At 56.3% G+C, this 11137-nt stretch overlaps 1 long non-coding RNA gene across 1 annotated transcript in view; it reads left to right on the plus strand.

Annotated features, from left to right (window-relative positions):
• The window catches only part of LOC116217604, a 30061-nt gene extending 19121 nt beyond the window's left edge, over positions 1-10940 (plus strand). The window contains exon 3 of the long non-coding RNA XR_004162305.1: positions 5204-10940. This is a non-coding gene — a long non-coding RNA (uncharacterized LOC116217604). The remainder of the gene's footprint in view (positions 1-5203) is intronic.
• The last annotated feature ends 197 nt before the right edge of the window (positions 10941-11137 follow it).

An 11137-nucleotide genomic window follows, 5' to 3' on the forward strand; every position in this document is an offset into this window, starting at 1 on the left:
TTCCCAAGGTCGTGGGGGGTGGGTCCTTCTGGGGGGAGATATGGGACCGTTCCTCCCTGACCCCTCCACTGTGTGCATTGCAGGGCAGTGGGCAGCTGCTGCCTCCTCTGGCGCAGGGCTGTGCCTGCACTGAGGCTCCTATTGAACTCATTAAGCAAAACGAGGTGCTGCGCGCCGCTAATCATCGTTAAAAGTCTCCTAATGCCATTTATTGTGCAGAGATGAAAGTCAGCCTCAGCACAACCATGTGCTTGCTGTGAGCCGACGCGCTGCCGGTGAAGTTGGAAGGCAGGGCTGAGTCTGTATAACGACACGGCTGTGAGTCATTAACACGGGGTAATTAAAGCTGAAGGGATCCGGAGCCATGGTCTGTAAGGGAGGAGGGCAGTGGGTGGCGCTGGGCTGTGGGGCAGTCGGGGGGGTCCTCGCAGGGTCCGTTTCCCTGCCAGCACTGCCAGCACCTCCCACCATGCCCGGGATGGGCAGCAGAGCGCTGTGAAAGGCACCGCTGGCTGCTGAGCCGCCTTCTGCTGCCCTCCCAGAGAGCTTCGGAGGCTCCAGGCCTGACAAAGCATCGCAACAGAGGGACGTCTCTACCAGTAGAGATGCTTGGTCCATTCCCATCCCGGACAGATGGGGCCCATCCCACGGAGCGGCTCTGCGCAGAGCAGGGCTTCTCCTGCCCGCACACCCCACGCCATTTCCCTCCTCGGAAGCGACGCAAATCACTGCTGTGTCCTCATTCGGCACTGCAGTTATCCAGGCCATTTCCTCAAACAATCGTTTGCTTTTTAAACCCGCCCTTAATTTAACAATTTATTCCCTTTAAGCCCACGGCACCGAGGTGATGCTCGTGCAGTGTCCGAGAAACGCAAAGCCCAGAACTTTCACGAGGCCAGACAATGATTTTTCTTCTTTGTGGTTTATTGTATCCTCTTATCTTGTCATATAATAGAAATAATGTTTATGGCATTGAGGCCTCAGCATCACTTGGCATTTAACCAACCTCAAAAGCAGTTTATTGCTTTGTATACTCTGCCACCATGACCATTATCCCTTAAATCTCTATTGCTTTGTAATATACGAGGCAACAAACGGCTTCAGCGATTGGTTCAGGGTGGGACCGAAGCAAAGGTGTGTTTTGTGGCTTGTATAATCCAAACGAATATGGATTATTCCTTTCATACGAGGCAGAGGGGGAAGAAACGGGCAGCTTCTCCCTCTGAGGAGCGCCCAGTGACGGGCTCTCCTTGCTGAGGGCCTCACTTTGACGTGGGCTGGGACATGCGTGGTGCTGGGGCAGCTCGGGCGCTGCTGTGGGACGTTCTGGGCTGTGATTCGTGCTGATATTTCTTTGTCCCAGCACCAGGCAGGGAGCAGCACAAGGACTGAGCCTGGCCTGCGTTCCTGCAGAGGCTGAACGCCCTCGGGGGAGGCAGGTTGGATTCAGAGCAGCGGAGTGCAGCAGGCAGGGAGGTGTGCGGGCAGCGCAGGGTGAGGGAGAGCAGCGCCTGCACCGGTCTGCTTTACAGCTGAGTGTTTTCCACTTTAATTCTTGGTGCTGATTTAACGGCCCTGCTGGGGTCTGCCTCCTGAGGCTCCATTCCTGGCGCTGCCGAAGGGCAGCACGGGAAATTCAGAGGGCTGAAATCAAATCTGTGAGCGGCGTCAGCCCCGTTGGCGACCTGTTGTGAGAGCAGGCAGGATTTAAATGGCTGTTAAGCAGAGTTACGGCACCCCGTCCTCCTGTAGAAATCGTTCCTGTCTCGGCACTGGGACTGAGCAGGGCTCCGTTTGGGCACAGACTGGTTTTCCTAGAGAGCTCGGGCTCCTGGCAGCCGCGGGTTTAATGAGGTCGGTGCTGATTCGTCTTTGGAAACCTGAGCTGATGAAGCAGGAGAGCAGCCGATAGCGTTGGTCACAAGTGGGCTGGTGGGGATGGACAGCCGTGGGGTGGCACAGACACGGCGCCGTGGGGCACCAGGGGGCCACGCAGCTCTGGATCCCACGTGGAACAGATCCCGTCCATCGTCCATCAGCCCTTCCGGACAGCCGAGGGCCGTGCCCACATACGGCCAATCGTCAAAGTGAAAAATGGTGGATGGGGAAGACGGAGCGAAGATAACGGCCTTCCCTGAGCTCTTCCTGATCGTGGGCACAGACAGCCCTGTCTTGCACTTAGCGTGCAGAGCCACGTCGCGTGCAGCCCCTCCGCGCCCGCGTGGTTCGCAGAGCTGAGCCGTAAAGCGCAGTTTTTCCTCGCTGTGTTTTAAATGGAAGCAAAACGTCTGCAGCTCCACATCTGCAGCCCTTTATCTGCAGCTGCCAGCGGCCCAGGTGAAATTCTGCAGAGAAACATCTCGCTTTAAAGGCCTTCCATCACTTCCCAGGAATGCAGGTTCGCGGAGTTAATTATTGATTTCCAATTACGGCCCTTCCAGCTGCGCTACCTGCACAAATGGCAGAGGCTGCACGTTGACAGGGTGGAAGGAGGGTTTGTTTGGAGCAGCTCTGGGGTTGTTAGCTCCAAAAAAGTGCGTTCGTCTGAACTGCAATTCGTGCGTGGTGTCAGCAGAGCGGAATGATCTCCCCCACCTCTCACGAAGGTGTTTTTGGAGGTGGGGAGAGGAGAGCTAATTTTGAATAGTAATCAGCTGGAGAAGGCATCTGAAACCAGTAAACGTTTATTTTTACACTCCTATAACTTAAAAACGGCCAAACCAATTTAAACCAAATTGGATAATAAAAAATATTGCTCCTAGGCTGAGCCCCTCTATGCCAAGTTCCAGCCTAGAATGAATTTTTATGACCAAATTATAAACCCCCTAGAAATGAAGGCTTAAAATGGAAATGTTGACAGACCTTTAACTACAAAAGCACTATAACAGAACTTCTTTTTTTATAAAATGGCTGTTTTAAAATATAATTAAGACTTAAATATTATTTAATAGCAGCATTTCCTGTAAGTTAAAGCCTTTATCATTCCTATGGCTGGGATTCATTGCCAGCTCCAAGAGGGCCATTTCTGCTTTGCATTGGAAGCACGTGCGCGCGCTGAAGCGGTGCAGACACTTGTCTGTCAGATGGAAATGGCTCCGGACAGCTTTCCAGACCCCCCTCTGCTCAATAAGAGCCCGGGTGCCACGGCACTGCAGGACCCGTGCACAAATCCCACAGCAAACTCACGGCAACCTGTGCCAAAGGGCCGACCTGTGCTCGCGTGAAATCGCCGGTGCAGGAGAACGTGTTGGCATTCCCTCTGGCTGACGGGGCATTAATTAGGAGCTGTGAGGTATTAACGAGGAGCTCTGCTGTTCCCAGCCGTGCCCGGAGCAGCCATCTGCAGCTGTCTGCACTGCAGCACAGCAGGGAGGGCCGTCCCTTGTGGTTGTGCTGCTCTGCTGCAGAGCTCCCTGCAGCCCTGCACTGCTCTGCGTGCTGCAGGGCGGCCGCTGCACCGCACCCGGCACCCGGCACAGGGCTCGCTTTCCATCCCTGCCCTTTTGGGATAATTCCTCAATTTTGCTGCCGTCCCCCCCAACCCCTTTGCTGTAGGTTTATAAGCAACCCCACAGTGGTTGCTGCAGTGCTGCAGTGCAGGGGCTGTTGCTACACCTGTTCCCCTCGTGCCAGCGGGACGAGCAGTGGAAAGGCGACAGCACAGTGAGCTCTGCTTTCTGCTGCTGCCTTCCTCCGTGTCCTCCCTGGGTTAACCCAGCTGCCTTCCTCACCCTCCACACCGGGACGGGCTGCTCTCCACCTGCAGCCATGGGTGGGTGCTGCTTCCCAGGGCACTGCAGCTGCTGTTGCTGTGCTGGGTTTTTCTGTGCACGGTGTGGGCACGGCCGGGAGGTTCTGGGAGCTGCTGGCTCCGCTCCGTACGGCTCTGCAGCAAATTTCACTGAAGAACTCTCAGATCCAATTCGGTGTAGATTTGGGGGGAGGAGGCTATGAATTGCTTTACGGGTCCATAGCGGAGATAAGCGACTTCAACTCGTGTTGACTCTTTTCTAGCTCCAATTTTCTCAGCAGCAGCAGCTGGGCCGCCTGGCTGCTCGCTGTGGAGCTGCACCGAGGTTTGGCAGCAGTTCTCACATTTCTTAGAGTTATCTGCTCCGGCTGCGTTCGGATTTCCAGCCCATTGGCTGCAGCAGCAATTAGCAGGAAGAAATAGCAGCTCTGGATTTGCAGCAGTAGCGGCGAGGCTTTCCCCTCTGTCTCTGATGCTGCGCTGAGGCTGAGAGCAACGCCTCCAGGTATGCAGCAGCTGCCATCGCTGGGTGCAGGTCTTGCAGAGGGTGCACTTACATTTTGGTGCTGCAAAAGGGGCACAGAGAGCTCCCATCCCTTCCACGAGGGGCCCTCCTGCAGCACGGCTGCTCGCAGCCCACGGAGCCGTCTCTGCAGTTCCTCCAACGCTGCCAGGTTTCTAACAAATCATTTCTCTGTTGGTTTTTTTTCTCCTGAGCCGTATCCTCGCTGTTTGTTCCCACATTATGAGGCAGTTTCCACTTTCCAAAGCAGGGGGGGACGGGGAGGAAGGGTTTCTCCTTTCTTGGGAACATGATCAGGGCTGCAGAACTACCCACAAAGGAGCACGGCCGGGCACTGGCAGGGAATGCTTTCTTCTCCTTGTGATTTAAGGGGCTCCACAACCACAGAGTGTCTGCTCTGAACAAAGTAATCTCAGCCTGGTCCTTACCTCGAGCTGTTGCTCTATATCACAGATGCAAGCTGTGTGTGCTGCCAGCACGAGGCCGTAAATCGAGCTGGGCTCTTTTATTAACTCAAAATTAGATGGATCTAAAAACTTGCTTGTGGTCTGCAGCTTAACAGGAGCACAGAGCTGCCCAGGTGTGCATGCTCCTGCAGCAGTGCACCCTGCAGTGCTCCATGCTGGCTGTGCTCCTGCAGCATTGCACCCTGCAGTGCTCCATGCTGGCTGTGCTCCTGCAGCAGTGCACATTGCAGTGCTCCATGCTGGCTGTGCTCCTGCAGCAGTGCACCCTGCAGTGCTCCATGCTGGCCGTGCTCCTGCAGCAATGCACATTGCAGTGCTCCTGCAGCAGGCACAAATACTTTGCTATTTTAAAAGCAGTCTTTTGCTGATCGGGTTGTTTGCTTTGGGGGTTTTGTTGTTGTTGCTCTGAGGTTCCCATCTCACCCCTCTGCTGATCTCTGCACATTCTGTGTTTTATGACAGGAGCAGATCTCTCATTCTGCAGCGCAGATGCAGCATGCAGCTGTGACAAAGCCCTTCTCCTCCATGCCTGCAGAGGCATTTAATTCCCAGACACATGCGTGAGCGTGCAGGACTTGCTGTACACAGTCTGGGACAAAAATCATCCGGGGGGGCTCAGCCTTCACCTCCCACCTCCTTCCCCAGCCCCAGCGATGCAGAGGAGGCTCCCAAGGAGAAGAAGGGCTGTGTGTTCCTTTGCTGCCCTGCTTCAATTTCCATCGCTCACCGACACAGGGGGGCACTTTCAGCCACGCTGCCGCCCCTGCAACTCTCCCACGGCTCTGCAGGAGGGAGAAATGGGCAGCAGGAGAGCAAGCAGAGCTCAAACCCCTCCCGGAGGCTGAGCCCCCCCTCGGGGTCCGGACCCCCCCTGTCTCTGGTGCTGGGGGGTCGCTCCGCCCCTCTGCGGCAGCGCAGTGTGAATGGGGACGGTGCGTCCTTCTGCAGAGAGCCCACAGCTCTGCGTGGGGGAAAAACCCATTGAAGAGCACAGGTTCTCCTTGCTGGAGGAATGGGGGTGGGGTAGCACACCTCTCCGCAGCAAAATCTGGGATTTTTCTTTTGCATTTTTTTCTTAGAGCTTTGAGGGTGTGAGCAGAGCTTTGCATAGAAGGCATTTCTGAATTTTAAGCTGTAGGGTTTTTTTGCCATCCCCTCTCCTCCCTCTGTGGCTGCTGCTTTGCGTGACGAGCTCAGGGGTGCAGCTCCTCCTTAAGGCACAGAACCCCACACCGCTGTGCCCATTGCTGGCGATGCTGTGTTTCTGCTGAGCAATAAATGGGTTTATTTCCAGGGATTGGTTTGGAGGACATGCAGGGTTTGCAGGGGCTGCAAGCACACGAAGAGCCACACAGCCGTGGGCAGAAGGGAGAGGTGCAGTGCAGTTCCATTTAGGGGCACAAAAAAGGGTCCCTTCGTTGTGCAAAATGTGGCAATTTGGGGGTTTTGCTTTGGGAGCATCACCCCTCCCTGTCCGGGGGGATTTGGGCTGAAGTGAGGGAGGTTTGAGCTCATGGGTGGTAATGATGGGAAGAGGTGTGGGGTGGGGAGGGGCTTTGTGACTATGGGTGGGGGGGTGAAGGGTGTTAACTAACGAACTCTGCTTAACGATGCGCCGACAAACTGCACCGCCACATCGCCGGCATCGTGGCAGCTGTTCTGCTCAAATCATTTTATTTGATTCGATTTGATTTTATACAGCGGATTAAAACAATAAAAACATTAAAAGTCCTTAAAATTCCCCCCGGAGAGTAAAGATGCAGACAATGAGGGCTGTGTGTGAGTGTGAGCAGAGGGTGGGAGAGCCGTAAATCCATCGGGCGGCGGCGGCTCCGCTAAATGGCACCATTACATGAAATGAGGTTCTGCAGAGCGGCCGTGTGAGCGGATCTGAGCTGGGAGGGACCTGAAGGGACCACAGATCCACCCCTGCAGCCAAAGCACCCTCCCTGTGCTCCGTCCCCACTGGCTTTCCTTGCACCGAAGGAGCTGCTCCGCTCCGTCCTTATGGAGCAGTGCAGGCGCACAGCGATGCTGAGTCGTCGTTAGGCTGCCCTGTGAATGATGAATTGGGCAATTAGGAGCGTTGGGGTGCGCTGCAGTTGGGGTGGCTTCTGGAGGGGCTTTGCTCTGCTCTCCAAAGCTGTGAGGTGCACAGCCCTCACTGCACAGCCCTCACCCAGCATTCTGGTTCTGTGTGTAAACAGCGAAGGCATCCGTCTGCAGTGCCGCATCCAAGGATCATCTCCTCCCTTCCAGGACCATCTCTTCCCTTCCAGGACCATCTCCTCCCTTCCAGGACCATCTCCTCCCTTCCAGGACCATTCCCTCCCAGCCCAGAAGCTCTGCATCCCCAGAGAAAGGAAGGCAGGCCAGAATGCCAGGAGGCTTCCTCCTGAGGGCCCTACTAAGGCACGTGGAAAATAAAGAGGAGGGGATTGGTGGTAACCACCACGGAGGCACCAAGGGCAACTCGTGCCTGAGGAACCTGTGGCCTTTTGTGGTCCCTTCCTACCCAAACCGTTCTGTGATTCCAACCCAGTGCAGTGTAGGTGAGATGGGGGCGAAGAGCCCTCGCACCGGGTGGCTGTGATGGCACAGGATCCCACTTTTCTCCTTCAGTGCCACACAGCTGCCCAAACAGCTCAGCCCTGGAGCTTCCTGTTGTAGAGCAGGGCTGAATGCATCTCCCTGCTGTAGGGCAGAAGGGAATTGAGCTCCCTGCTAGAAGACAGGGCACAATTTCAGCTCCCTGCTGTAAGGCAGGAAGGAATCAAGCTCCCCGCTATAGAACAGGCTGGATTTCGGCTCCCTGCCCTTCCCTTTGCTCTCGGGAGATGCTGAGCTCCCAAGGAGTCCCAGCACTCGCTGTCGGACGCGCAGCCATCATCTCCTTTGTTAACATTTCCCTGCAGTGCAGCTCCATGCGCTCTCCGCTCCGTCTGCTCTCCCCCTGCTGAAGCTGAGCGGCTGCCTCTCCCCGCTCTGTGCTGCTGGTGGGGTGGGGGAGGATTGATGGCTCTCCCAAGGTCACAGCGGTGCTGCTGGGAGTCGAGTCGGGGCCGTACGGATGATTCACATCCACGCAGGAGCCATCCAGGGCTTCCCATGGGGCAGCCACGCATCCGTGGGCTCCGCTCCGCCCCTCCGCTCAGCTCCGTTAATTACCGCTGCGCCTCTCGAGTTATGTGGCAGCGGTAATTAATACCGGGGTTCTGATAACCTTCCCTTGTCTGGGAAGGAGGCAGGGAATGCTCCGCCGTGTGGAGGTCAGAACTCACTGCAGCTTGGGATAGAAGGGATGGCGGCGTGGGGGATGTGCTGAACCCAAACTGGGGGTTTTGGGGTTTTGGGGTTTGGGGTTCGGGCTGCTCTCCTCCTCCGGAGGACTTTGGCTGTCTGCTCCTCCTCTGCTTTTGTTCACACGGGCTTCTGTTGCAAAGTGGAGGAATGTTCCTTCCTTCCTCTTTGCCCGGTGAAGTGTGGGTGCCCCATCCCTGGGTGCTCAGGGCCATGGATGGGGCCCTGGGCGGCTGGTGGGGGTGGGAGCAGCCCAGGGCAAAAGGTGGGGCTGAGGGGGGACTTTGGGGCCCTTCCAACCCAGCCATCCCGTGGTTCTGTGATCTTTCAGGACCTTTCCAACCCAACCATCTCACAGTCCTGTGACCTTTAAGAACCCTTCCAGCCCAACTATCCCATAGTTCTGTGATCTTCAAGGACCCTTCCAACCCAACCATCCCGTGATTCTGCGATCCTTAAGGACCCTCCCAGCTCAGGCCGTACAACCATTCCATGCTTCCTGATCCTTCAGCACACCTTGCAGAAACCCCTTTTTGGTGGTGGTCCTGGCAGTGCCCACAGCAGTTCAGACCCATTGGGATCTCAGCCCAGCATCAGATCTGCTCCTCCCCAGGGCTGCGCTGCTGCGGAACTTCAGCTCCGTGCAGGCGGAGGAGACGCAGCGCCTGCTCAATGATAGCAATTAAAAACCATTTAATGATAATGAAAAGTTGAGGGCGGTTTCTGAAGGAGTTCTCCCCTCCGTCCTTGGCCGAAAGCTTCTCTCCTCGCTGCACTGTTGGACAGATGGCTGCTGCCCCCCCCCAACACCTGCATTCAGCACAGGGGATGTGTGTGAGAAGCCCTCTGGGACAAGCAGAGCTATAGAAATGTAAATTAAATTATTTACCTGCTCCCAGCTAAATGCTCTGCCCTTCTAGCCAAGGAGGAACGGGGTGGGATGGGATGGGATGGGATGGGATGGGATGGGCTGGGATGGGCTCCAGGAGCTCCGTGACAAAGTGCTGGAGCAAACTTGGAGGTGTTCCCATTGCCCTATGAGTGTGGGGGTGCTCCCCACCCACGGCTGGTTGTGCTGTGTGGGTGCAGTGCCCCAAACTGCTCTTTGCATTCGTCCTCATTGGGATGCTTGGAGCTGCGGTCTCGCCCTTCCTCTGGTGGAAGGGCACTGCTGGACATGGGGTGGTTTTGGGAGTGCAGACACCCCCAAAGATCTGGTAAGAAAACCCAGCTGACAGAAGGGAATGGCAGCAAAGAGAAAACGGGGCTGGAATTGTGATGTGTGTCAGGAGTGGCTGTGCGCAACAGTGGGCAGCAATGGGCAGCAGTGGGCAGTGGGAGACAATGGGCAGCAATGGGAGACAATGGGCAGCAATGGGAGACAATGGGCAGCAATGGGAGACGATGGGCAGCAATGGGAGATGATGGACAGTAATGGGAGACGATGGGCAGCAATGGGAGACGATGGGCAGCAATGGGAGACAATGGGCAGCAATGGGAGACGATGGGCAGCAATAGGAGACGATGGGCAGCAATGGGAGATGATGGGCAGCAATGGGAGATGATGGGCAGCAATGGGAGACGATGGGCAGCAATGGGACACGATGGGCAGCAATGGGAGATGATGGGCAGCAATGGGAGATGATGGACAGTAATGGGAGATGATGGGCAGCAATGGGCAATGCAGCAATGGCAGAATGGCAGACACCACACAGCCCCCAACCACCAGTGCTGGCACTGAGCTGCCGTTCCTCCCTGAGCCCTTTTTGCTCAGCTGCAATGCTGTCACCGTTCTGCTTTGTCTCCCACGTTGTCCGTATCACATTGAGTCAGAGTGCCATTCTGCCTTCCCACATTAACAACAGCTTTGTTAATTGAGCTCTGTGATGAGCGTGGGGCAGCAGGGTCAGCCCCCCCCATCTCTGCTAAGGCTGCAACAGGACTTGTGCTTCCCTGCACGTGAAGTCTCCCTGCTGCAGGGAGCTCTGTGCCATTGCAGTCTCATCTGCATTGAAGCTGAATTCTGGCTCAGTGCTCAGCCAGCGCTTTGTGTGCTCTGAATGCCCTTAGCGACGTAAAAACCCATCGAGCGCAGTGCAGTGGGCTCTGCACCATGCAGGGGGTGCAGGTAGCGCTGCACCCAGCATTGCTCTGCGCTGCACCCAGCACTGCTCTGCGCTGCACCCAGCATTGCTCTGCGCTGCACCCAGCATTGCTGTGCGCTGCACCCAGCATTGCTCTGCGCTGCACCCAGCATTGCTCTGCGCTGCACCCAGCGTTGCTCTGCGCTGCACCCAGCACTGCTCTGCGCTGCACCCAGCATTGCTCTGCACTGCACCCAGCACTGCTCTGCGCTGCACCCAGCATTGCTCTGCGCTGCACCCAGCATTGCTCTGCGTTGCACCCAGCATTGCTCTGCGTTGCACCCAGCATTGCTCTGCGCTGCACCCAGCATTGCTCTGCGCTGCACCCAGCATTGCTCTGTGCTGCACCCAGCATTGCTCTGTGCTGCACCCAGCATTGCTCTGCGTTGCACCCAGCATTGCTCTGCGTTGCACCCAGCAAACAAAGGTTTGCACAATGCACAGCTCTCATCCCCACGCTGTCACAGCCCTCCTTGGTTCTCTCCAAAAAAGATTCCTTTGGGGTGCAGACCGTGTTTACCCAGAGCCCCAAAAATGAGCCGAAAAAAGGCAAAATCCGGGCTGCAAGTGGCACTTGGGGGAATGCAATGCTTGCCATCCCACCCCAAATCCTTCAGCCCCTCCAAAACAGCGGCTGCAGCCACGGCAGCTCTTCAACTGCTGCTGGAGGGGATTGGATATGAAAGGCAGCGCCGTGGCCGTAACTCACTCCCTATTTTTTACTCCCTCCTTCCTACCCCCCCCGTCCCCCCGGCGCTGCTCTCAGTGTAACATGACATGATTTAGGGCTGACGTGCCGGGCTCCGTCTCGGGGTTTTTTGCTGCATGGGGTTGGGGGTTGGGGGGGGGGATGGTGGGCGCCGAGTGCTGCCAAAGCACCCAGATCTGCAGAATGGAGGATTTTCTGCCTTTCCTCTTTTTTCAGCATTTGGAAATGCTGTGTGAGTCCCTC

The sequence above is a fragment of the Meleagris gallopavo genome (assembly GCF_000146605.3).
Source record: "Meleagris gallopavo isolate NT-WF06-2002-E0010 breed Aviagen turkey brand Nicholas breeding stock chromosome 22 unlocalized genomic scaffold, Turkey_5.1 Chr22_random_7180001863466, whole genome shotgun sequence".
In the NCBI taxonomy this organism is placed as follows: domain Eukaryota; kingdom Metazoa; phylum Chordata; class Aves; order Galliformes; family Phasianidae; genus Meleagris; species Meleagris gallopavo.